We start from the raw sequence: 23,166 nt of genomic DNA on the forward strand, positions 1-23,166 counted from the left end.
AGTGTGAGGAGACCTGAAAGTGGCACATGGCAGAGTGTGGCGATGGAGACAGCAGCAATGGGAGGCCGTACAGGGACCCATGAGAGACTCTGGACCTGGCAGCAGCATGAGGAGGCGGTACAGGGGCCCATGGCAGATTACAGGCCTGGCAGCAGCAATGGGAGGCCCGTAATCTGCCAGCACCCTATGACAAAAAATGGAACACACCAGCAGTGTGAGGAGACCTGAAAGTGGCACATGGCAGAGTGTGGCGATGGAGACAGCAGCAATGGGAGGTCGTACAGGGACCCATGAGACACTGTGGACCTGGCAGCAGCATGAGGAGGCGGTACAGGGGCCCCTGGCAGATTACAGGCCTGGCAGCAGCAATGGGAGGCCCGTAATCTGCCAGCACCCTATGACAAAAAATGGAACACACCAGCAGTGTGAGGAGACCTGAAAGTGGCACATGGCAGAGTGTGGCGATGGAGACAGCAGCAATGGGAGGCCGTACAGGGACCCATGAGAGACTCTGGACCTGGCAGCAGCATGAGGAGGCGGTACGGGGGCCCATGGCAGATTACGGGCCTGGCAGCAGCAATGGGAGGCCCGTAATCTGCCAGCACCCTATGACAAAAAATGGAACACACCAGCAGTGTGAGGAGACCTGAAAGTGGCACATGGCAGAGTGTGGCGATGGAGACAGCAGCAATGGGAGGCCGTACAGGGACCCATGAGACACTGTGGACCTGGCAGCAGCATGAGGAGGCGGTACGGGGGCCCATGGCAGATTACAGGCCTGGCAGCAGCAATGCGAGGCCCGTAATCTGCCAGCACCCTATGACAAAAAATGGAACACACCAGCATTGTGAGGAGACCTGAAAGTGGCACATGGCAGAGTGTGGCGATGGAGACAGCAGCAATGGGAGGCCGTACAGGGACCCATGAGAGACTCTGGACCTGGCAGCAGCATGAGGAGGCGGTACAAGGGCCCATGGCAGATTACATGCCTGGCAGCAGCAATGGGAGGCCCGTAATCTGCCAGCACCCTATGACAAAAAATGGAACACACCAGCAGTTTGAGGAGACCTGAAAGTGGCACATGGCAGAGTGTGGCGATGGAGACAGCAGCTATGGGAGGCCGTACAGGGACCCATGAGACACTGTGGACCTGGCAGCAGCATGAGGAGGCGGTACAGGGGCCCATGGCAGATTACAGGCCTGGCAGCAGCAATGGGAGGCCCGTAATCTGCCAGCACCCTATGACAAAAAATGGAACACACCAGCATTGTGAGGAGACCTGAAAGTGGTACATGGCAGAGTGTGGCGATGGAGACAGCAGCAATGGGAGGCCGTACAGGGACCCATGAGAGACTCTGGACCTGGCAGCAGCATGAGGAGGCGGTACAGGGGCCCATGGCAGATTACAGGCCTGGCAGCAGCAATGGGAGGCCCGTAATCTGCCAGCACCCTATGACAAAAAATGGAACACACCAGCAGTTTGAGGAGACCTGAAAGTGGCACATGGCAGAGTGTGGCGATGGAGACAGCAGCTATGGGAGGCCGTACAGGGACCCATGAGACACTGTGGACCTGGCAGCAGCATGAGGAGGCGGTACAGGGGCCCATGGCAGATTACAGGCCTGGCAGCAGCAATGGGAGGCCCGTAATCTGCCAGCACCCTATGACAAAAAATGGAACACACCAGCATTGTGAGGAGACCTGAAAGTGGCACATGGCAGAGTGTGGCGATGGAGACAGCAGCAATGGGAGGCCGTACAGGGACCCATGAGAGACTCTGGACCTGGCAGCAGCATGAGGAGGCGGTACAGGGGCCCATGGCAGATTACAGGCCTGGCAGCAGCAATGGGAGGCCCGTAATCTGCCAGCACCCTATGACAAAAAATGGAACACACCAGCAGTTTGAGGAGACCTGAAAGTGGCACATGGCAGAGTGTGGCGATGGAGACAGCAGCAATGGGAGGCCGTACAGGGACCCATGAGAGACTCTGGACCTGGCAGCAGCATGAGGAGGCGGTACAGGGGCCCATGGCAGATTACAGGCCTGGCAGCAGCAATGGGAGGCCCGTAATCTGCCAGCACCCTATGACAAAAAATGGAACAAACCAGCAGTGTGAGGAGACCTGAAAGTGGCACATGGCAGAGTGTGGCGATGGAGACAGCAGCAATGGGAGGCCGTACAGGGACCCATGAGACACTGTGGACCTGGCAGCAGCATGAGGAGGCGGTACAGGGGCCCATGGCAGATTACAGGCCTGGCAGCAACAATGGGAGGCCCGTAATCTGCCAGCACCCTATGACAAAAAATGGAACACACCAGCAGTGTGAGGAGACCTGAAAGTGGCACATGGCAGAGTGTGGCGATGGAGACAGCAGCAATGGGAGGCCGTACAGGGACCCATGAGAGACTCTGGACCTGGCAGCAGCATGAGGAGGCGGTACAGGGGCCCATGGCAGATTACAGGCCTGGCAGCAGCAATGGGAGGCCCGTAATCTGCCAGCACCCTATGACAAAAAATGGAACACACCAGCAGTGTGAGGAGACCTGAAAGTGGCACATGGCAGAGTGTGGCGATGGAGACAGCAGCTATGGGAGGCCGTACAGGGACCCATGAGAGACTCTGGACCTGGCAGCAGCATGAGGAGGCGGTACAGGGGCCCATGGCAGATTACAGGCCTGGCAGCAGCAATGGGAGGCCCGTAATCTGCCAGCACCCTATGACAAAAAATGGAACACACCAGCAGTGTGAGGAGACCTGAAAGTGGCACATGGCAGAGTGTGGCGATGGAGACAGCAGCAATGGGAGGCCGTACAGGGACTCATGAGACACTGTGGACCTGGCAGCAGCATGAGGAGGCGGTACAGGGGCCCATGGCAGATAACAGGCCTGGCAGCAGCAATGGGAGGCCCGTAATCTGCCAGCACCCTATGACAAAAAATGGAACACACCAGCAGTGTGAGGAGACCTGAAAGTGGCACATGGCAGAGTGTGGCGATGGAGACAGCAGCAATGGGAGGCCGTACAGGGACCCATGAGAGACTCTGGACCTGGCAGCAGCATGAGGAGGCGGTACAGGGGCTCATGGCAGATTACGGGCCTGGCAGGAGCAATGGGAGGCCCGTAATCTGCCAGCACCCTATGACAAAAAATGGAACACACCAGCAGTGTGAGGAGACCTGAAAGTGGCACATGGCAGAGTGCGGCGATGGAGACAGCAGCAATGGGAGGCCGTACAGGGACCCATGAGACACTGTGGACCTGGCAGCAGCATGAGGAGGCGGTACAGGGGCCCATGGCAGATTACAGGCCTGGCAGCAGCAATGGGAGGCCCGTAATCTGCCAGCACCCTATGACAAAAAATGGAACACACCAGCAGTGTGAGGAGACCTGAAAGTGGCACATGGCAGAGTGTGGCGATGGAGACAGCAGCAATGGGAGGCCGTACAGGGACCCATGAGAGACTCTGGACCTGGCAGCAGCATGAGGAGGCGGTACGGGGGCCCATGGTAGATTACGAGCCTGGCAGCAGCAATGGGAGGCCCGTAATCTGCCAGCACCCTATGACAAAAAATGGAACCCACCAGCAGTGTGAGGAGACCTGAAAGTGGCACATGGCAGAGTGTGGCGATGGAGACAGCAGCAATGGGAGGCCGTACAGGGACCCATGAGAGACTCTGGACCTGGCAGCAGCATGAGGAGGCGGTACAGGGGCCCATGGCAGATTACAGGCCTGGCAGCAGCAATGGGAGGCCCGTAATCTGCCAGCACCCTAAGACAAAAAATGGAACACACCAGCAGTGTGAGGAGACCTGAAAGTGGCACATGGCAGAGTGTGGCGATGGAGACAGCAGCAATGGGAGGCCGTACAGGGACCCATGAGAGACTCTGGACCTGGCAGCAGCATGAGGTGGCGGTACGGGGGCCCATGGCAGATTACGGGCCTGGCAGCAGCAATGGGAGGCCCGTAATCTGCCAGCACCCTATGACAAAAAATGGAACACACCAGCAGTGTGAGGAGACCTGAAAGTGGCACATGGCAGAGTGTGGCGATGGAGACCGCAGCAATGGGAGGCCGTACAGGGACCCATGAGAGACTGTGCACCTGGCAGCAGCATGAGGAGGCGGTACAGGGGCCCATGGCAGATTACAGGCCTGGCAGCAGCAATGGGAGGCCCGTAATCTGCCAGCACCCTATGACAAAATATGGAACACACCAGCAGTGTGAGGAGACCTGAAAGTGGCACATGGCAGAGTGCGGCGATGGAGACAGCAGCAATGGGAGGCCGTACAGGGACCCATGAGACACTGTGGACCTGGCAGCAGCATGAGGAGGCGGTACAGGGGCCCATGGCAGATTACAGGCCTGGCAGCAGCAATGGGAGGCCCGTAATCTGCCAGCACCCTATGACAAAAAATGGAACACACCAGCAGTGTGAGGAGACCTGAAAGTGGCACATGGCAGAGTGTGGCGATGGAGACAGCAGCAATGGGAGGCCGTACAGGGACCCATGAGAGACTCTGGACCTGGCAGCAGCATGAGGAGGCGGTACAGGGGCCCATGGCAGATTACAGGCCTGGCAGCAGCAATGGGAGGCCCGTAATCTGCCAGCACCCTATGACAAAAAATGGAACACACCAGCAGTTTGAGGAGACCTGAAAGTGGCACATGGCAGAGTGTGGCGATGGAGACAGCAGCTATGGGAGGCCGTACAGGGACCCATGAGACACTGTGGACCTGGCAGCAGCATGAGGAGGCGGTACAGGGGCCCATGGCAGATTACAGGCCTGGCAGCAGCAATGGGAGGCCCGTAATCTGCCAGCACCCTATGACAAAAAATGGAACACACCAGCAGTGTGAGGAGACCTGAAAGTGGCACATGGCAGAGTGTGGCGATGGAGACAGCAGCAATGGGAGGCCGTACAGGGACTCATGAGACACTGTGGACCTGGCAGCAGCATGAGGAGGCGGTACAGGGGCCCATGGCAGATTACAGGCCTGGCAGCAGCAATGGGAGGCCCGTAATCTGCCAGCACCCTATGACAAAAAATGGAACACACCAGCAGTGTGAGGAGACCTGAAAGTGGCACATGGCAGAGTGTGGCGATGGAGACAGCAGCAATGGGAGGCCGTACAGGGACCCATGAGACACTGTGGACCTGGCAGCATCATGAGGAAGCGGTACAGGGGCCCATGGCAGATTACAGGCCTGGCAGCAGCAATGGGAGGCCCGTAATCTGCCAGCACCCTATGACAAAAAATGGAACACACCAGCAGTTTGAGGAGACCTGAAAGTGGCACATGGCAGAGTGTGGCGATGGAGACAGCAGCTATGGGAGGCCGTACAGGGACCCATGAGACACTGTGGACCTTGCAGCAGCATGAGGAGGCGGTACAGGGGCCCATGGCAGATTACAGGCCTGGCAGCAGCAATGGGAGGCCCGTAATCTGCCAGCACCCTATGACAAAAAATGGAACACACCAGCAGTGTGAGGAGACCTGAAAGTGGCACATGGCAGAGTGTGGCGATGGAGACAGCAGCAATGGGAGGCCGTACAGGGACTCATGAGACACTGTGGACCTGGCAGCAGCATGAGGAGGCGGTACAGGGGCCCATGGCAGATTACAGGCCTGGCAGCAGCAATGGGAGGCCCGTAATCTGCCAGCACCCTATGACAAAAAATGGAACACACCAGCAGTGTGAGGAGACCTGAAAGTGGCACATGGCAGAGTGTGGCGATGGAGACAGCAGCAATGGGAGGCCGTACAGGGACCCATGAGACACTGTGGACCTGGCAGCAGCATGAGGAAGCGGTACAGGGGCCCATGGCAGATTACGGGCCTGGCAGCAGCAATGGGAGGCCCGTAATCTGCCAGCACCCTATGACAAAAAATGGAACACACCAGCAGTGTGAGGAGACCTGAAAGTGGCACATGGCAGAGTGTGGCGATGGAGACAGCAGCAATGGGAGGCCGTACAGGGACCCATGAGAGACTCTGGACCTGGCAGCAGCATGAGGAGGCGTTACAGGGGCCCATGGCAGATTACAGGCCTGGCAGCAGCAATGGGAGGCCCGTAATCTGCCAGCACCCTATGACAAAAAATGGAACACACCAGCAGTGTGAGGAGACCTGAAAGTGGCACATGGCAGAGTGCGGCGATGGAGACAGCAGCAATGGGAGGCCGTACAGGGACCCATGAGACACTGTGGACCTGGCAGCAGCATGAGGAGGCGGTACAGGGGCCCATGGCAGATAAAAGGCCTGGCAGCAGCAATGGGAGGCCCGTAATCTGCCAGCACCCTATGACAAAAAATGGAACACACCAGCAGTGTGAGGAGACCTGAAAGTGGCACATGGCAGAGTGTGACGATGGAGACAGCAGCAATGGGAGGCCGTACAGGGACCCATGAGAGACTCTGGACCTGGCAGCAGCATGAGGAGGTGGTACGGGGGCCCATGGCAGATTACGGGCCTGGCAGCAGCAATGGGAGGCCCGTAATCTGCCAGCACCCTATGACAAAAAATGGAACACACCAGCAGTGTGAGGAGACCTGAAAGTGGCACATGGCAGAGTGTGGCAATGGAGACAGCAGCAATGGGAGGCCGTACAGGGACCCATGAGAGACTCTGGACCTGGCAGCAGCATGAGGAGGCGGTACGGGGGCCCATGGCAGATTACGGGCCTGGCAGCAGCAATGGGAGGCCCGTAATCTGCCAGCACCCTATGACAAAAAATGGAACACACCAGCAGTGTGAGGAGACCTGAAACTGGCACATGGCAGTGTGTGGCGATGGAGACAGCAGCAATGGGAGGCCGTACAGGGACCCATGAGACACTGTGGACCTGGTAGCAGCAGGAGGAGGCGGTACAGGGGCCCATGGCAGATTACAGGCCTGGCAGCAGCAATGGGAGGCCCGTAATCTGCCAGCACCCTATGACAAAAAATGGAACACACCAGCAGTGTGAGGAGACCTGAAAGTGGCACATGGCAGAGTGTGGCGATGGAGACAGCAGCAATGGGAGGCAGTACAGGGACCCATGAGAGACTCTGGACCTGGCAGCAGCATGAGGAGGCGGTACAGGGGCCCATGGCAGATTACAGGCCTGGCAGCAGCAATGGGAGGCCCGTAATCTGCCAGCACCCTATGACAAAAAATGGAACACACCAGCAGTGTGAGGAGACCTGAAAGTGGCACATGGCAGAGTAGGCGATGGAGACAACAGCAATGGCAGGCCGTACAGTGACCCATGAGAGACTCTGGACCTGGCAGCAGCATGAGGAGGCGGTACGGGGGCCCATGGCAGATTACGAGCCTGGCAGCAGCAATGGGAGGCCCGTAATCTGCCAGCACCCTATGACAAAAAATGGAACCCACCAGCAGTGTGAGGAGACCTGAAAGTGGCACATGGCAGAGTGTGGCGATGGAGACAGCAGCATTGGGAGGCCGTACAGGGACCCATGAGACACTGTGGACCTGGCAGCAGCATGAGGAGGCGGTACAGGGGCCCATGGCAGATTACAGGCCTGGCAGCAGCAATGGGAGGCCCGTAATTAGCCAGCACCCTATGACAAAAAATGGAACACACCAGCAGTGTGAGGAGACCTGAAAGTGGCACATGGCAGAGTGTGGCGATGGAGACAGCAGCAATGGGAGGCCGTACAGGGACCCATGAGAGACTCTGGACCTGGCAGCAGCATGAGGAGGCGGTACAAGGGCCCATGGCAGATTACAGGCCTGGCAGCAGCAATGGGAGGCCCGTAATCTGCCAGCACCCTATGACAAGAAATGGAACACACCAGCAGTGTGTGGAGACCTGAAAGTGGCACATGGCAGAGTGTGGCGATGGAGACAGCAGCAATGGGAGGCCGTACAGGGACCCATGAGAGACTGTGGACCTGGCAGCAGCATGAGGAGGCGGTACAGGGGCCCATGGCAGATTACAGGCCTGGCAGCAGCAATGGGAGGCCCGTAATCTGCCAGCACCCTATGACAAAAAATGGAACACACCAGCAGTGTGAGGAGACCTGAAAGTGGCACATGGCAGAGTGTGGCGATGGAGACAGCAGCAATGGGAGGCCGTACAGGGACTCATGAGACACTGTGGACCTGGCAGCAGCATGAGGAGGCGGTACAGGGGCCCATGGCAGATTACAGGCCTGGCAGCAGCAATGGGAGGCCCGTAATCTGCCAGCACCCTATGACAAAAAATGGAACACACCAGCAGTGTGAGGAGACCTGAAAGTGGCACATGGCAGAGTGTGGCGATGGAGACAGCAGCAATGGGAGGCCGTACAGGGACCCATGAGACACTGTGGACCTGGCAGCATCATGAGGAAGCGGTACAGGGGCCCATGGCAGATTACAGGCCTGGCAGCAGCAATGGGAGGCCCGTAATCTGCCAGCACCCTATGACAAAAAATGGAACACACCAGCAGTTTGAGGAGACCTGAAAGTGGCACATGGCAGAGTGTGGCGATGGAGACAGCAGCTATGGGAGGCCGTACAGGGACCCATGAGACACTGTGGACCTTGCAGCAGCATGAGGAGGCGGTACAGGGGCCCATGGCAGATTACAGGCCTGGCAGCAGCAATGGGAGGCCCGTAATCTGCCAGCACCCTATGACAAAAAATGGAACACACCAGCAGTGTGAGGAGACCTGAAAGTGGCACATGGCAGAGTGTGGCAATGGAGACAGCAGCAATGGGAGGCCGTACAGGGACCCATGAGAGACTCTGGACCTGGCAGCAGCATGAGGAGGCGGTACGGGGGCCCATGGCAGATTACGGGCCTGGCAGCAGCAATGGGAGGCCCGTAATCTGCCAGCACCCTATGACAAAAAATGGAACACACCAGCAGTGTGAGGAGACCTGAAACTGGCACATGGCAGTGTGTGGCGATGGAGACAGCAGCAATGGGAGGCCGTACAGGGACCCATGAGACACTGTGGACCTGGTAGCAGCAGGAGGAGGCGGTACAGGGGCCCATGGCAGATTACAGGCCTGGCAGCAGCAATGGGAGGCCCGTAATCTGCCAGCACCCTATGACAAAAAATGGAACACACCAGCAGTGTGAGGAGACCTGAAAGTGGCACATGGCAGAGTGTGGCGATGGAGACAGCAGCAATGGGAGGCAGTACAGGGACCCATGAGAGACTCTGGACCTGGCAGCAGCATGAGGAGGCGGTACAGGGGCCCATGGCAGATTACAGGCCTGGCAGCAGCAATGGGAGGCCCGTAATCTGCCAGCACCCTATGACAAAAAATGGAACACACCAGCAGTGTGAGGAGACCTGAAAGTGGCACATGGCAGAGTAGGCGATGGAGACAACAGCAATGGCAGGCCGTACAGTGACCCATGAGAGACTCTGGACCTGGCAGCAGCATGAGGAGGCGGTACGGGGGCCCATGGCAGATTACGAGCCTGGCAGCAGCAATGGGAGGCCCGTAATCTGCCAGCACCCTATGACAAAAAATGGAACCCACCAGCAGTGTGGAGACCTGAAAGTGGCACATGGCAGAGTGTGGCGATGGAGACAGCAGCATTGGGAGGCCGTACAGGGACCCATGAGACACTGTGGACCTGGCAGCAGCATGAGGAGGCGGTACAGGGGCCCATGGCAGATTACAGGCCTGGCAGCAGCAATGGGAGGCCCGTAATCTGCCAGCACCCTATGACAAAAAATGGAACACACCAGCAGTGTGAGGAGACCTGAAAGTGGCACATGGCAGAGTGTGGCGATGGAGACAGCAGCAATGGGAGGCCGTACAGGGACCCATGAGAGACTCTGGACCTGGCAGCAGCATGAGGAGGCGGTACAAGGGCCCATGGCAGATTACAGGCCTGGCAGCAGCAATGGGAGGCCCGTAATCTGCCAGCACCCTATGACAAAAAATGGAACACACCAGCAGTGTGTGGAGACCTGAAAGTGGCACATGGCAGAGTGTGGCGATGGAGACAGCAGCAATGGGAGACCGTACAGGGACCCATGAGACACTGTGGACCTGGTAGCAGCAGGAGGAGGCGGTACAGGGGCCCATGGCAGATTACAGGCCTGGCAGCAGCAATGGGAGGCCCGTAATCTGCCAGCACCCTATGACAAAAAATGGAACACACCAGCAGTGTGAGGAGACCTGAAAGTGGCACATGGCAGAGTGTGGCGATGGAGACAGCAGCAATGGGAGGCAGTACAGGGACCCATGAGAGACTCTGGACCTGGCAGCAGCATGAGGAGGCGGTACAGGGGCCCATGGCAGATTACAGGCCTGGCAGCAGCAATGGGAGGCCCGTAATCTGCCAGCACCCTATGACAAAAAATGGAACACACCAGCAGTGTGAGGAGACCTGAAAGTGGCACATGGCAGAGTAGGCGATGGAGACAACAGCAATGGCAGGCCGTACAGTGACCCATGAGAGACTCTGGACCTGGCAGCAGCATGAGGAGGCGGTACGGGGGCCCATGGCAGATTACGAGCCTGGCAGCAGCAATGGGAGGCCCGTAATCTGCCAGCACCCTATGACAAAAAATGGAACCCACCAGCAGTGTGAGGAGACCTGAAAGTGGCACATGGCAGAGTGTGGCGATGGAGACAGCAGCATTGGGAGGCCGTACAGGGACCCATGAGACACTGTGGACCTGGCAGCAGCATGAGGAGGCGGTACAGGGGCCCATGGCAGATTACAGGCCTGGCAGCAGCAATGGGAGGCCCGTAATCTGCCAGCACCCTATGACAAAAAATGGAACACACCAGCAGTGTGAGGAGACCTGAAAGTGGCACATGGCAGAGTGTGGCGATGGAGACAGCAGCAATGGGAGGCCGTACAGGGACCCATGAGAGACTCTGGACCTGGCAGCAGCATGAGGAGGCGGTACAAGGGCCCATGGCAGATTACAGGCCTGGCAGCAGCAATGGGAGGCCCGTAATCTGCCAGCACCCTATGACAAAAAATGGAACACACCAGCAGTGTGTGGAGACCTGAAAGTGGCACATGGCAGAGTGTGGCGATGGAGACAGCAGCAATGGGAGGCCGTACAGGGACCCATGAGAGACTGTGGACCTGGCAGCAGCATGAGGAGGCGGTACAGGGGCCCATGGCAGATTACAGGCCTGGCAGCAGCAATGGGAGGCCCGTAATCTGCCAGCACCCTATGACAAAAAATGGAACACACCAGCAGTGTGAGGAGACCTGAAAGTGGCACATGGCAGAGTGTGGCGATGGAGACAGCAGCAATGGGAGGCCGTACAGGGACCCATGGGAGACTCTGGACTTGGCAGCAGCATGACGAGGCGGTACGGGGGCCCATGGCAGATTACGGGCCTGGCAGCAGCAATGGGAGGACCGTAATCTGCCAGCACCCTATGACAAAAAATGGAACACACCAGCAGTGTGAGGAGACCTGAAAGTGGCACATGGCAGAGTGTGGCGATGGAGACAGCAGCAATGGGAGGCCGTACAGGGACCCATGAGACACTGTGGACCTGGCAGCAGCATGAGGAGGCGGTACAGGGGCCCATGGCAGATTACAGGCCTGGCAGCAGCAATGGGAGGCCCGTAATCTGCCAGCACCCTATGACAAAAAATGGAACACACCAGCAGTGTGAGGAGACCTGAAAGTGGCACATGGCAGAGTGTGGCGATGGAGACAGCAGCAATGGGAGGCCGTACAGGGACCCATGAGAGACTCTGGACCTGGCAGCAGCATGAGGAGGCGGTACAGGGGCCCATGGCAGATTACATGCCTGGCAGCAGCAATGGGAGGCCCGTAATCTGCCAGCACCCTATGACAAAAAATGGAACACACCAGCAGTGTGAGGAGACCTGAAAGTGGCACATGGCAGAGTGCGGCGATGGAGACAGCAGCAATGGGAGGCCGTACAGGGACCCATGAGACACTGTGGACCTGGCAGCAGCATGAGGAGGCGGTACAGGGGCCCATGGCAGATTACAGGCCTGGCAGCAGCAATGGGAGGCCCGTAATCTGCCAGCACCCTATGACAAAAAATGGAACACACCAGCAGTGTGAGGAGACCTGAAAGTGGCACATGGCAGAGTGTGGCGATGGAGACAGCAGCAATGGGAGGCCGTACAGGGACCCATGAGAGACTCTGGACCTGGCAGCAGCATGAGGAGGCGGTACGGGGGCCCATGGCAGTTTACGAGCCTGGCAGCAGCAATGGGAGGCCCGTAATCTGCCAGCACCCTATGACAAAAAATGGAACCCACCAGCAGTGTGAGGAGACCTGAAAGTGGCACATGGCAGAGTGTGGCGATGGAGACAGCAGCAATGGGAGGCCGTACAGGGACCCATGAGACACTGTGGACCTGGCAGCAGCATGAGGAGGCGGTACAGGGGCCCATGGCAGATTACAGGCCTGGCAGCAGCAATGGGAGGCCCGTAATCTGCCAGCACCCTATGACAAAAAATGGAACACACCAGCAGTGTGAGGAGACCTGAAAGTGGCACATGGCAGAGTGTGGCGATGGAGACAGCAGCAATGGGAGGCCGTACAGGGACCCATGAGAGACTCTGGACCTGGCAGCAGCATGAGGAGGCAGTACGGGGGCCCATGGCAGATTACAGGCCTGGCAGCAGCAATGGGAGGCCCGTAATCTGCCAGCACCCTATGACAAAAAATGGAACACACCAGCAGTGTGTGGAGACCTGAAAGTGGCACATGGCAGAGTGTGGCGATGGAGACAGCAGCAATGGGAGGCCGTACAGGGACCCATGAGAGACTGTGGACCTGGCAGCAGCATGAGGAGGCGGTACAGGGGCCCATGGCAGATTACAGGCCTGGCAGCAGCAATGGGAGGCCCGTAATCTGCCAGCACCCTATGACAAAAAATGGAACACACCAGCAGTGTGAGGAGACCTGAAAGTGGCACATGGCAGAGTGTGGCGATGGAGACAGCAGCAATGGGAGGCCGTACAGGGACCCATGAGAGACTCTGGACCTGGCAGCAGCATGACGAGGCGGTACGGGGGCCCATGGCAGATTACGGGCCTGGCAGCAGCAATGGGAGGCCCGTAATCTGCCAGCACCCTATGACAAAAAATGGAACCCACCAGCAGTGTGAGGAGACCTGAAAGTGGCACATGGCAGAGTGTGGCGATGGAGACAGCAGCAATGGGAGGCCGTACAGGGACCCATGAGAGACTCTGGACCTGGCAGCAGCATGAGGAGGCGGTACGGGGGCCCATGGCAGATTACGGGCCTGGCAGCAGCAATGGGAGGCCCGTAATCTGCCAGCACCCTATGACAAAAAATGGAACACACCAGCAGTGTGAGGAGACCTGAAAGTGGCACATGGCAGAGTGTGGCGATGGAGACAGCAGCAATGGGAGGCCGTACAGGGACCCATGAGACACTGTGGACCTGGCAGCAGCATGAGGAGGCAGTACAGGGGCCCATGGCAGATTACGGGCCTGGCAGCAGCAATGGGAGGCCCGTAATCTGCCAGCACCCTATGACAAAAAATGGAACACACCAGCAGTGTGAGGAGACCTGAAAGTGGCACATGGCAGAGTGTGGCGATGGAGACAGCAGCTATGGGAGGCCGTACAGGGACCCATGAGACACTGTGGACCTGGCAGCAGCATGAGGAGGCGGTACAGGGGCCCATGGCAGATTACAGGCCTGGCAGCAGCAATGGGAGGCCCGTAATCTGCCAGCACCCTATGACAAAAAATGGAACACACCAGCAGTGTGAGGAGACCTGAAAGTGGCACATGGCAGAGTGTGGCGATGGAGACAGCAGCAATGGGAGGCCGTACAGGGACTCATGAGACACTGTGGACCTGGCAGCAGCATGAGGAGGCGGTACAGGGGCCCATGGCAGATTACAGGCCTGGCAGCAGCAATGGGAGGCCCGTAATCTGCCAGCACCCTATGACAAAAAATGGAACACACCAGCATTGTCAGGAGACCTGAAAGTGGCACATGGCAGAGTGTGGCGATGGAGACAGCAGCAATGGGAGGCCGTACAGGGACCCATGAGAGACTCTGGACCTGGCAGCAGCATGACGAGGCGGTACGGGCGCCCATGGCAGATTACGGGCCTGGCAGCAGCAATGGGAGGCCCGTAATCTGCCAGCACCCTATGACAAAAAATGGAACCCACCAGCAGTGTGAGGAGACCTGAAAGTGGCACATGGCAGAGTGTGGCGATGGAGACAGCAGCAATGGGAGGCCGTACAGGGACCCATGAGAGACTCTGGACCTGGCAGCAGCATGAGGAGGCGGTACGGGGGCCCATGGCAGATTACGGGCCTGGCAGCAGCAATGGGAGGCCCGTAATCTGCCAGCACCCTATGACAAAAAATGGAACACACCAGCAGTGTGAGGAGACCTGAAAGTGGCACATGGCAGAGTGTGGCGATGGAGACAGCAGCAATGGGAGGCCGTACAGGGACCCATGAGACACTGTGGACCTGGCAGCAGCATGAGGAGGCAGTACAGGGGCCCATGGCAGATTACGGGCCTGGCAGCAGCAATGGGAGGCCCGTAATCTGCCAGCACCCTATGACAAAAAATGGAACACACCAGCAGTGTGAGGAGACCTGAAAGTGGCACATGGCAGAGTGTGGCGATGGAGACAGCAGCAATGGGAGGCCGTACAGGGACCCATGAGACACTGTGGACCTGGCAGCAGCATGAGGAAGCGGTACAGGGGCCCATGGCAGATTACGGGCCTGGCAGCAGCAATGGGAGGCCCGTAATCTGCCAGCACCCTATGACAAAAAATGGAACACACCAGCAGTGTGAGGAGACCTGAAAGTGGCACATGGCAGAGTGTGGCGATGGAGACAGCAGCAATGGGAGGCCGTACAGGGACCCATGAGAGACTCTGGACCTGGCAGCAGCATGAGGAGGCGTTACAGGGGCCCATGGCAGATTACAGGCCTGGCAGCAGCAATGGGAGGCCCGTAATCTGCCAGCACCCTATGACAAAAAATGGAACACACCAGCAGTGTGAGGAGACCTGAAAGTGGCACATGGCAGAGTGCGGCGATGGAGACAGCAGCAATGGGAGGCCGTACAGGGACCCATGAGACACTGTGGACCTGGCAGCAGCATGAGGAGGCGGTACAGGGGCCCATGGCAGATAAAAGGCCTGGCAGCAGCAATGGGAGGCCCGTAATCTGCCAGCACCCTATGACAAAAAATGGAACACACCAGCAGTGTGAGGAGACCTGAAAGTGGCACATGGCAGAGTGTGACGATGGAGACAGCAGCAATGGGAGGCCGTACAGGGACCCATGAGAGACTCTGGACCTGGCAGCAGCATGAGGAGGTGGTACGGGGGCCCATGGCAGATTACGGGCCTGGCAGCAGCAATGGGAGGCCCGTAATCTGTCAGCACCCTATGACAAAAAATGGAACCCACCAGCAGTGTGAGGAGACCTGAAAGTGGCACATGGCAGAGTGTGGCAATGGAGACAGCAGCAATGGGAGGCCGTACAGGGACCCATGAGAGACTCTGGAACTGGCAGCAGCATGAGGAGGCGGTACGGGGGCCCATGGCAGATTACGGGCCTGGCAGCAGCAATGGGAGGCCCGTAATCTGCCAGCACCCTATGACAAAAAATGGAACACACCAGCAGTGTGAGGAGACCTGAAACTGGCACATGGCAGAGTGTGGCGATGGAGACAGCAGCAATGGGAGGCCGTACAGGGACCCATGAGACACTGTGGACCTGGTAGCAGCAGGAGGAGGCGGTACAGGGGCCCATGGCAGATTACAGGCCTGGCAGCAGCAATGGGAGGCCCGTAATCTGCCAGCACCCTATGACAAAAAATGGAACACACCAGCAGTGTGAGGAGACCTGAAAGTGGCACATGGCAGAGTGTGGCGATGGAGACAGCAGCAATGGGAGGCCGTACAGGGACCCATGAGAGACTCTGGACCTGGCAGCAGCATGAGGAGGCGGTACAGGGGCCCATGGCAGATTACAGGCCTGGCAGCAGCAATGGGAGGCCCGTAATCTGCCAGCACCCTATGACAAAAAATGGAACACACCAGCAGTGTGAGGAGACCTGAAAGTGGCACATGGCAGAGTAGGCGATGGAGACAACAGCAATGGCAGGCCGTACAGTGACCCATGAGAGACTCTGGACCTGGCAGCAGCATGAGGAGGCGGTACGGGGGCCCATGGCAGATTACGAGCCTGGCAGCAGCAATGGGAGGCCCGTAATCTGCCAGCACCCTATGACAAAAAATGGAACCCACCAGCAGTGTGAGGAGACCTGAAAGTGGCACATGGCAGAGTGTGGCGATGGAGACAGCAGCATTGGGAGGCCGTACAGGGACCCATGAGACACTGTGGACCTGGCAGCAGCATGAGGAGGCGGTACAGGGGCCCATGGCAGATTACAGGCCTGGCAGCAGCAATGGGAGGCCCGTAATCTGCCAGCACCCTATGACAAAAAATGGAACACACCAGCAGTGTGAGGAGACCTGAAAGTGGCACATGGCAGAGTGTGGCGATGGAGACAGCAGCAATGGGAGGCCGTACAGGGACCCATGAGAGACTCTGGACCTGGCAGCAGCATGAGGAGGCGGTACAAGGGCCCATGGCAGATTACAGGCCTGGCAGCAGCAATGGGAGGCCCGTAATCTGCCAGCACCCTATGACAAAAAATGGAACACACCAGCAGTGTGTGGAGACCTGAAAGTGGCACATGGCAGAGTGTGGCGATGGAGACAGCAGCAATGGGAGGCCGTACAGGGACCCATGAGAGACTGTGGACCTGGCAGCAGCATGAGGAGGCGGTACAGGGGCCCATGGCAGATTACAGGCCTGGCAGCAGCAATGGGAGGCCCGTAATCTGCCAGCACCCTATGACAAAAAATGGAACACACCAGCAGTGTGAGGAGACCTGAAAGTGGCACATGGCAGAGTGCGGCGATGGAGACAGCAGCAATGGGTGGCCGTACAGGGACCCATGAGACACTGTGGACCTGGCAGCAGCATGAGGAGGCGGTACAGGGGCCCATGGCAGATTACAGGCCTGGCAGCAGCAATGGGAGGCCCGTAATCTGCCAGCACCCTATGACAAAAAATGGAACACACCAGCAGTGTGAGGAGACCTGAAAGTGGCACATGGCAGAGTGTGGCGATGGAGACAGCAGCAATGGGAGGCCGTACAGGGACCCATGAGAGACTCTGGACCTGGCAGCAGCATGAGGAGGCGGTACGGGGGCCCATGGCAGATTACGAGCCTGGCAGCAGCAATGGGAGGCCCGTAATCTGCCAGCACCCTATGACAAAAAATGGAACCCACCAGCAGTGTGAGGAGACCTGAAAGTGGCACATGGCAGAGTGTGGCGATGGAGACAGCAGCAATGGGAGGCCGTACAGGGACCCATGAGAGACTCTGGACCTGGCAGCAGCATGAGGAGGCGGTACGGGGGCCCATGGCAGATTACGAGCCTGGCAGCAGCAATGGGAGGCCCGTAATCTGCCAGCACCCTATGACAAAAAATGGAACCCACCAGCAGTGTGAGGAGACCTGAAAGTGGCACATGGCAGAGTGTGGCGATGGAGACAGCAGCAATGGGAGGCCGTACAGGGACCCATGAGACACTGTGGACCTGGCAGCAGCATGAGGAGGCGGTACAGGGGCCCATGGCAGATTACAGGCCTGGCAGCAGCAATGGGAGGCCCGTAATCTGCCAGCACCCTATCACAAAAAATGGAACACACCAGCAGTGTGAGGAGACCTGAAAGTGGCACATGGCAGAGTGTGGCGATGGAGACAGCAGCAATGGGAGGCCGTACAGGGACCCATGAGAGACTCTGGACCTGGCAGCAGCATGAGGAGGCGGTACGGGGGCCCATGGCAGATTACAGGCCTGGCAGCAGCAATGGGAGGCCCGTAATCTGCCAGCACCCTATGACAAAAAATGGAACACACCAGCAGTGTGTGGAGACCTGAAAGTGGCACATGGCAGAGTGTGGCGATGGAGACAGCAGCAATGGGAGGCCGTACAGGGACCCATGAGAGACTCTGGACCTGGCAGCAGCATGAGGAGGCGGTACAAGGGCCCATGGCAGATTACAGGCCTGGCAGCAGCAATGGGAGGCCCGTAATCTGCCAGCACCCTATGACAAAAAATGGAACACACCAGCAGTGTGTGGAGACCTGAAAGTGGCACATGGCAGAGTGTGGCGATGGAGACAGCAGCAATGGGAGGCCGTACAGGGACCCATGAGAGACTGTGGACCTGGCAGCAGCATGAGGAGGCGGTACAGGGGCCCATGGCAGATTACAGGCCTGGCAGCAGCAATGGGAGGCCCGTAATCTGCCAGCACCCTATGACAAAAAATGGAACACACCAGCAGTGTGAGGAGACCTGAAAGTGGCACATGGCAGAGTGTGGCGATGGAGACAGCAGCAATGGGAGGCCGTACAGGGACCCATGGGAGACTCTGGACTTGGCAGCAGCATGACGAGGCGGTACGGGGGCCCATGGCAGATTACGGGCCTGGCAGCAGCAATGGGAGGACCGTAATCTGCCAGCACCCTATGACAAAAAATGGAACACACCAGCAGTGTGAGGAGACCTGAAAGTGGCACATGGCAGAGTGTGGCGATGGAGACAGCAGCAATGGGAGGCCGTACAGGGACCCATGAGACACTGTGGACCTGGCAGCAGCATGAGGAGGCGGTACAGGGGCCCATGGCAGATTACAGGCCTGGCAGCAGCAATGGGAGGCCCGTAATCTGCCAGCACCCTATGACAAAAAATGGAACACACCAGCAGTGTGAGGAGACCTGAAAGTGGCACATGGCAGAGTGTGGCGATGGAGACAGCAGCAATGGGAGGCCGTACAGGGACCCATGAGAGACTCTGGACCTGGCAGCAGCATGAGGAGGCGGTACAGGGGCCCATGGCAGATTACATGCCTGGCAGCAGCAATGGGAGGCCCGTAATCTGCCAGCACCCTATGACAAAAAATGGAACACACCAGCAGTGTGAGGAGACCTGAAAGTGGCACATGGCAGAGTGCGGCGATGGAGACAGCAGCAATGGGAGGCCGTACAGGGACCCATGAGACACTGTGGACCTGGCAGCAGCATGAGGAGGCGGTACAGGGGCCCATGGCAGATTACAGGCCTGGCAGCAGCAATGGGAGGCCCGTAATCTGCCAGCACCCTATGACAAAAAATGGAACACACCAGCAGTGTGAGGAGACCTGAAAGTGGCACATGGCAGAGTGTGGCGATGGAGACAGCAGCAATGGGAGGCCGTACAGGGACCCATGAGAGACTCTGGACCTGGCAGCAGCATGAGGAGGCGGTACGGGGGCCCATGGCAGTTTACGAGCCTGGCAGCAGCAATGGGAGGCCCGTAATCTGCCAGCACCCTATGACAAAAAATGGAACCCACCAGCAGTGTGAGGAGACCTGAAAGTGGCACATGGCAGAGTGTGGCGATGGAGACAGCAGCAATGGGAGGCCGTACAGGGACCCATGAGACACTGTGGACCTGGCAGCAGCATGAGGAGGCGGTACAGGGGCCCATGGCAGATTACAGGCCTGGCAGCAGCAATGGGAGGCCCGTAATCTGCCAGCACCCTATGACAAAAAATGGAACACACCAGCAGTGTGAGGAGACCTGAAAGTGGCACATGGCAGAGTGTGGCGATGGAGACAGCAGCAATGGGAGGCCGTACAGGGACCCATGAGAGACTCTGGACCTGGCAGCAGCATGAGGAGGCAGTACGGGGGCCCATGGCAGATTACAGGCCTGGCAGCAGCAATGGGAGGCCCGTAATCTGCCAGCACCCTATGACAAAAAATGGAACACACCAGCAGTGTGTGGAGACCTGAAAGTGGCACATGGCAGAGTGTGGCGATGGAGACAGCAGCAATGGGAGGCCGTACAGGGACCCATGAGAGACTGTGGACCTGGCAGCAGCATGAGGAGGCGGTACAGGGGCCCATGGCAGATTACAGGCCTGGCAGCAGCAATGGGAGGCCCGTAATCTGCCAGCACCCTATGACAAAAAATGGAACACACCAGCAGTGTGAGGAGACCTGAAAGTGGCACATGGCAGAGTGTGGCGATGGAGACAGCAGCAATGGGAGGCCGTACAGGGACCCATGAGAGACTCTGGACCTGGCAGCAGCATGACGAGGCGGTACGGGGGCCCATGGCAGATTACGGGCCTGGCAGCAGCAATGGGAGGCCCGTAATCTGCCAGCACCCTATGACAAAAAATGGAACCCACCAGCAGTGTGAGGAGACCTGAAAGTGGCACATGGCAGAGTGTGGCGATGGAGACAGCAGCAATGGGAGGCCGTACAGGGACCCATGAGAGACTCTGGACCTGGCAGCAGCATGAGGAGGCGGTACGGGGGCCCATGGCAGATTACGGGCCTGGCAGCAGCAATGGGAGGCCCGTAATCTGCCAGCACCCTATGACAAAAAATGGAACACACCAGCAGTGTGAGGAGACCTGAAAGTGGCACATGGCAGAGTGTGGCGATGGAGACAGCAGCAATGGGAGGCCGTACAGGGACCCATGAGACACTGTGGACCTGGCAGCAGCATGAGGAGGCAGTACAGGGGCCCATGGCAGATTACGGGCCTGGCAGCAGCAATGGGAGGCCCGTAATCTGCCAGCACCCTATGACAAAAAATGGAACACACCAGCAGTGTGAGGAGACCTGAAAGTGGCACATGGCAGAGTGTGGCGATGGAGACAGCAGCTATGGGAGGCCGTACAGGGACCCATGAGACACTGTGGACCTGGCAGCAGCATGAGGAGGCGGTACAGGGGCCCATGGCAGATTACAGGCCTGGCAGCAGCAATGGGAGGCCCGTAATCTGCCAGCACCCTATGACAAAAAATGGAACACACCAGCAGTGTGAGGAGACCTGAAAGTGGCACATGGCAGAGTGTGGCGATGGAGACAGCAGCAATGGGAGGCCGTACAGGGACTCATGAGACACTGTGGACCTGGCAGCAGCATGAGGAGGCGGTACAGGGGCCCATGGCAGATTACAGGCCTGGCAGCAGCAATGGGAGGCCCGTAATCTGCCAGCACCCTATGACAAAAAATGGAACACACCAGCATTGTCAGGAGACCTGAAAGTGGCACATGGCAGAGTGTGGCGATGGAGACAGCAGCAATGGGAGGCCGTACAGGGACCCATGAGAGACTCTGGACCTGGCAGCAGCATGACGAGGCGGTACGGGCGCCCATGGCAGATTACGGGCCTGGCAGCAGCAATGGGAGGCCCGTAATCTGCCAGCACCCTATGACAAAAAATGGAACCCACCAGCAGTGTGAGGAGACCTGAAAGTGGCACATGGCAGAGTGTGGCGATGGAGACAGCAGCAATGGGAGGCCGTACAGGGACCCATGAGAGACTCTGGACCTGGCAGCAGCATGAGGAGGCGGTACGGGGGCCCATGGCAGATTACGGGCCTGGCAGCAGCAATGGGAGGCCCGTAATCTGCCAGCACCCTATGACAAAAAATGGAACACACCAGCAGTGTGAGGAGACCTGAAAGTGGCACATGGCAGAGTGTGGCGATGGAGACAGCAGCAATGGGAGGCCGTACAGGGACCCATGAGACACTGTGGACCTGGCAGCAGCATGAGGAGGCAGTACAGGGGCCCATGGCAGATTACGGGCCTGGCAGCAGCAATGGGAGGCCCGTAATCTGCCAGCACCCTATGACAAAAAATGGAACACACCAGCAGTGTGAGGAGACCTGAAAGTGGCACATGGCAGAGTGTGGCGATGGAGACAGCAGCAATGGGAGGCCGTACAGGGACCCATGAGACACTGTGGACCTGGCAGCAGCATGAGGAAGCGGTACAGGGGCCCATGGCAGATTACGGGCCTGGCAGCAGCAATGGGAGGCCCGTAATCTGCCAGCACCCTATGACAAAAAATGGAACACACCAGCAGTGTGAGGAGACCTGAAAGTGGCACATGGCAGAGTGTGGCGATGGAGACAGCAGCAATGGGAGGCCGTACAGGGACCCATGAGAGACTCTGGACCTGGCAGCAGCATGAGGAGGCGTTACAGGGGCCCATGGCAGATTACAGGCCTGGCAGCAGCAATGGGAGGCCCGTAATCTGCCAGCACCCTATGACAAAAAATGGAACACACCAGCAGTGTGAGGAGACCTGAAAGTGGCACATGGCAGAGTGCGGCGATGGAGACAGCAGCAATGGGAGGCCGTACAGGGACCCATGAGACACTGTGGACCTGGCAGCAGCATGAGGAGGCGGTACAGGGGCCCATGGCAGATAAAAGGCCTGGCAGCAGCAATGGGAGGCCCGTAATCTGCCAGCACCCTATGACAAAAAATGGAACACACCAGCAGTGTGAGGAGACCTGAAAGTGGCACATGGCAGAGTGTGACGATGGAGACAGCAGCAATGGGAGGCCGTACAGGGACCCATGAGAGACTCTGGACCTGGCAGCAGCATGAGGAGGTGGTACGGGGGCCCATGGCAGATTACGGGCCTGGCAGCAGCAATGGGAGGCCCGTAATCTGTCAGCACCCTATGACAAAAAATGGAACCCACCAGCAGTGTGAGGAGACCTGAAAGTGGCACATGGCAGAGTGTGGCAATGGAGACAGCAGCAATGGGAGGCCGTACAGGGACCCATGAGAGACTCTGGAACTGGCAGCAGCATGAGGAGGCGGTACGGGGGCCCATGGCAGATTACGGGCCTGGCAGCAGCAATGGGAGGCCCGTAATCTGCCAGCACCCTATGACAAAAAATGGAACACACCAGCAGTGTGAGGAGACCTGAAACTGGCACATGGCAGAGTGTGGCGATGGAGACAGCAGCAATGGGAGGCCGTACAGGGACCCATGAGACACTGTGGACCTGGTAGCAGCAGGAGGAGGCGGTACAGGGGCCCATGGCAGATTACAGGCCTGGCAGCAGCAATGGGAGGCCCGTAATCTGCCAGCACCCTATGACAAAAAATGGAACACACCAGCAGTGTGAGGAGACCTGAAAGTGGCACATGGCAGAGTGTGGCGATGGAGACAGCAGCAATGGGAGGCCGTACAGGGACCCATGAGAGACTCTGGACCTGGCAGCAGCATGAGGAGGCGGTACAGGGGCCCATGGCAGATTACAGGCCTGGCAGCAGCAATGGGAGGCCCGTAAT

This window comes from Staurois parvus, unplaced genomic scaffold (genome assembly GCF_062004578.1).
Source record: "Staurois parvus isolate SC_StPar_1 unplaced genomic scaffold, SC_StPar_1.0 ptg000308l, whole genome shotgun sequence".
Taxonomy (NCBI): Eukaryota; Metazoa; Chordata; class Amphibia; order Anura; family Ranidae; genus Staurois; species Staurois parvus.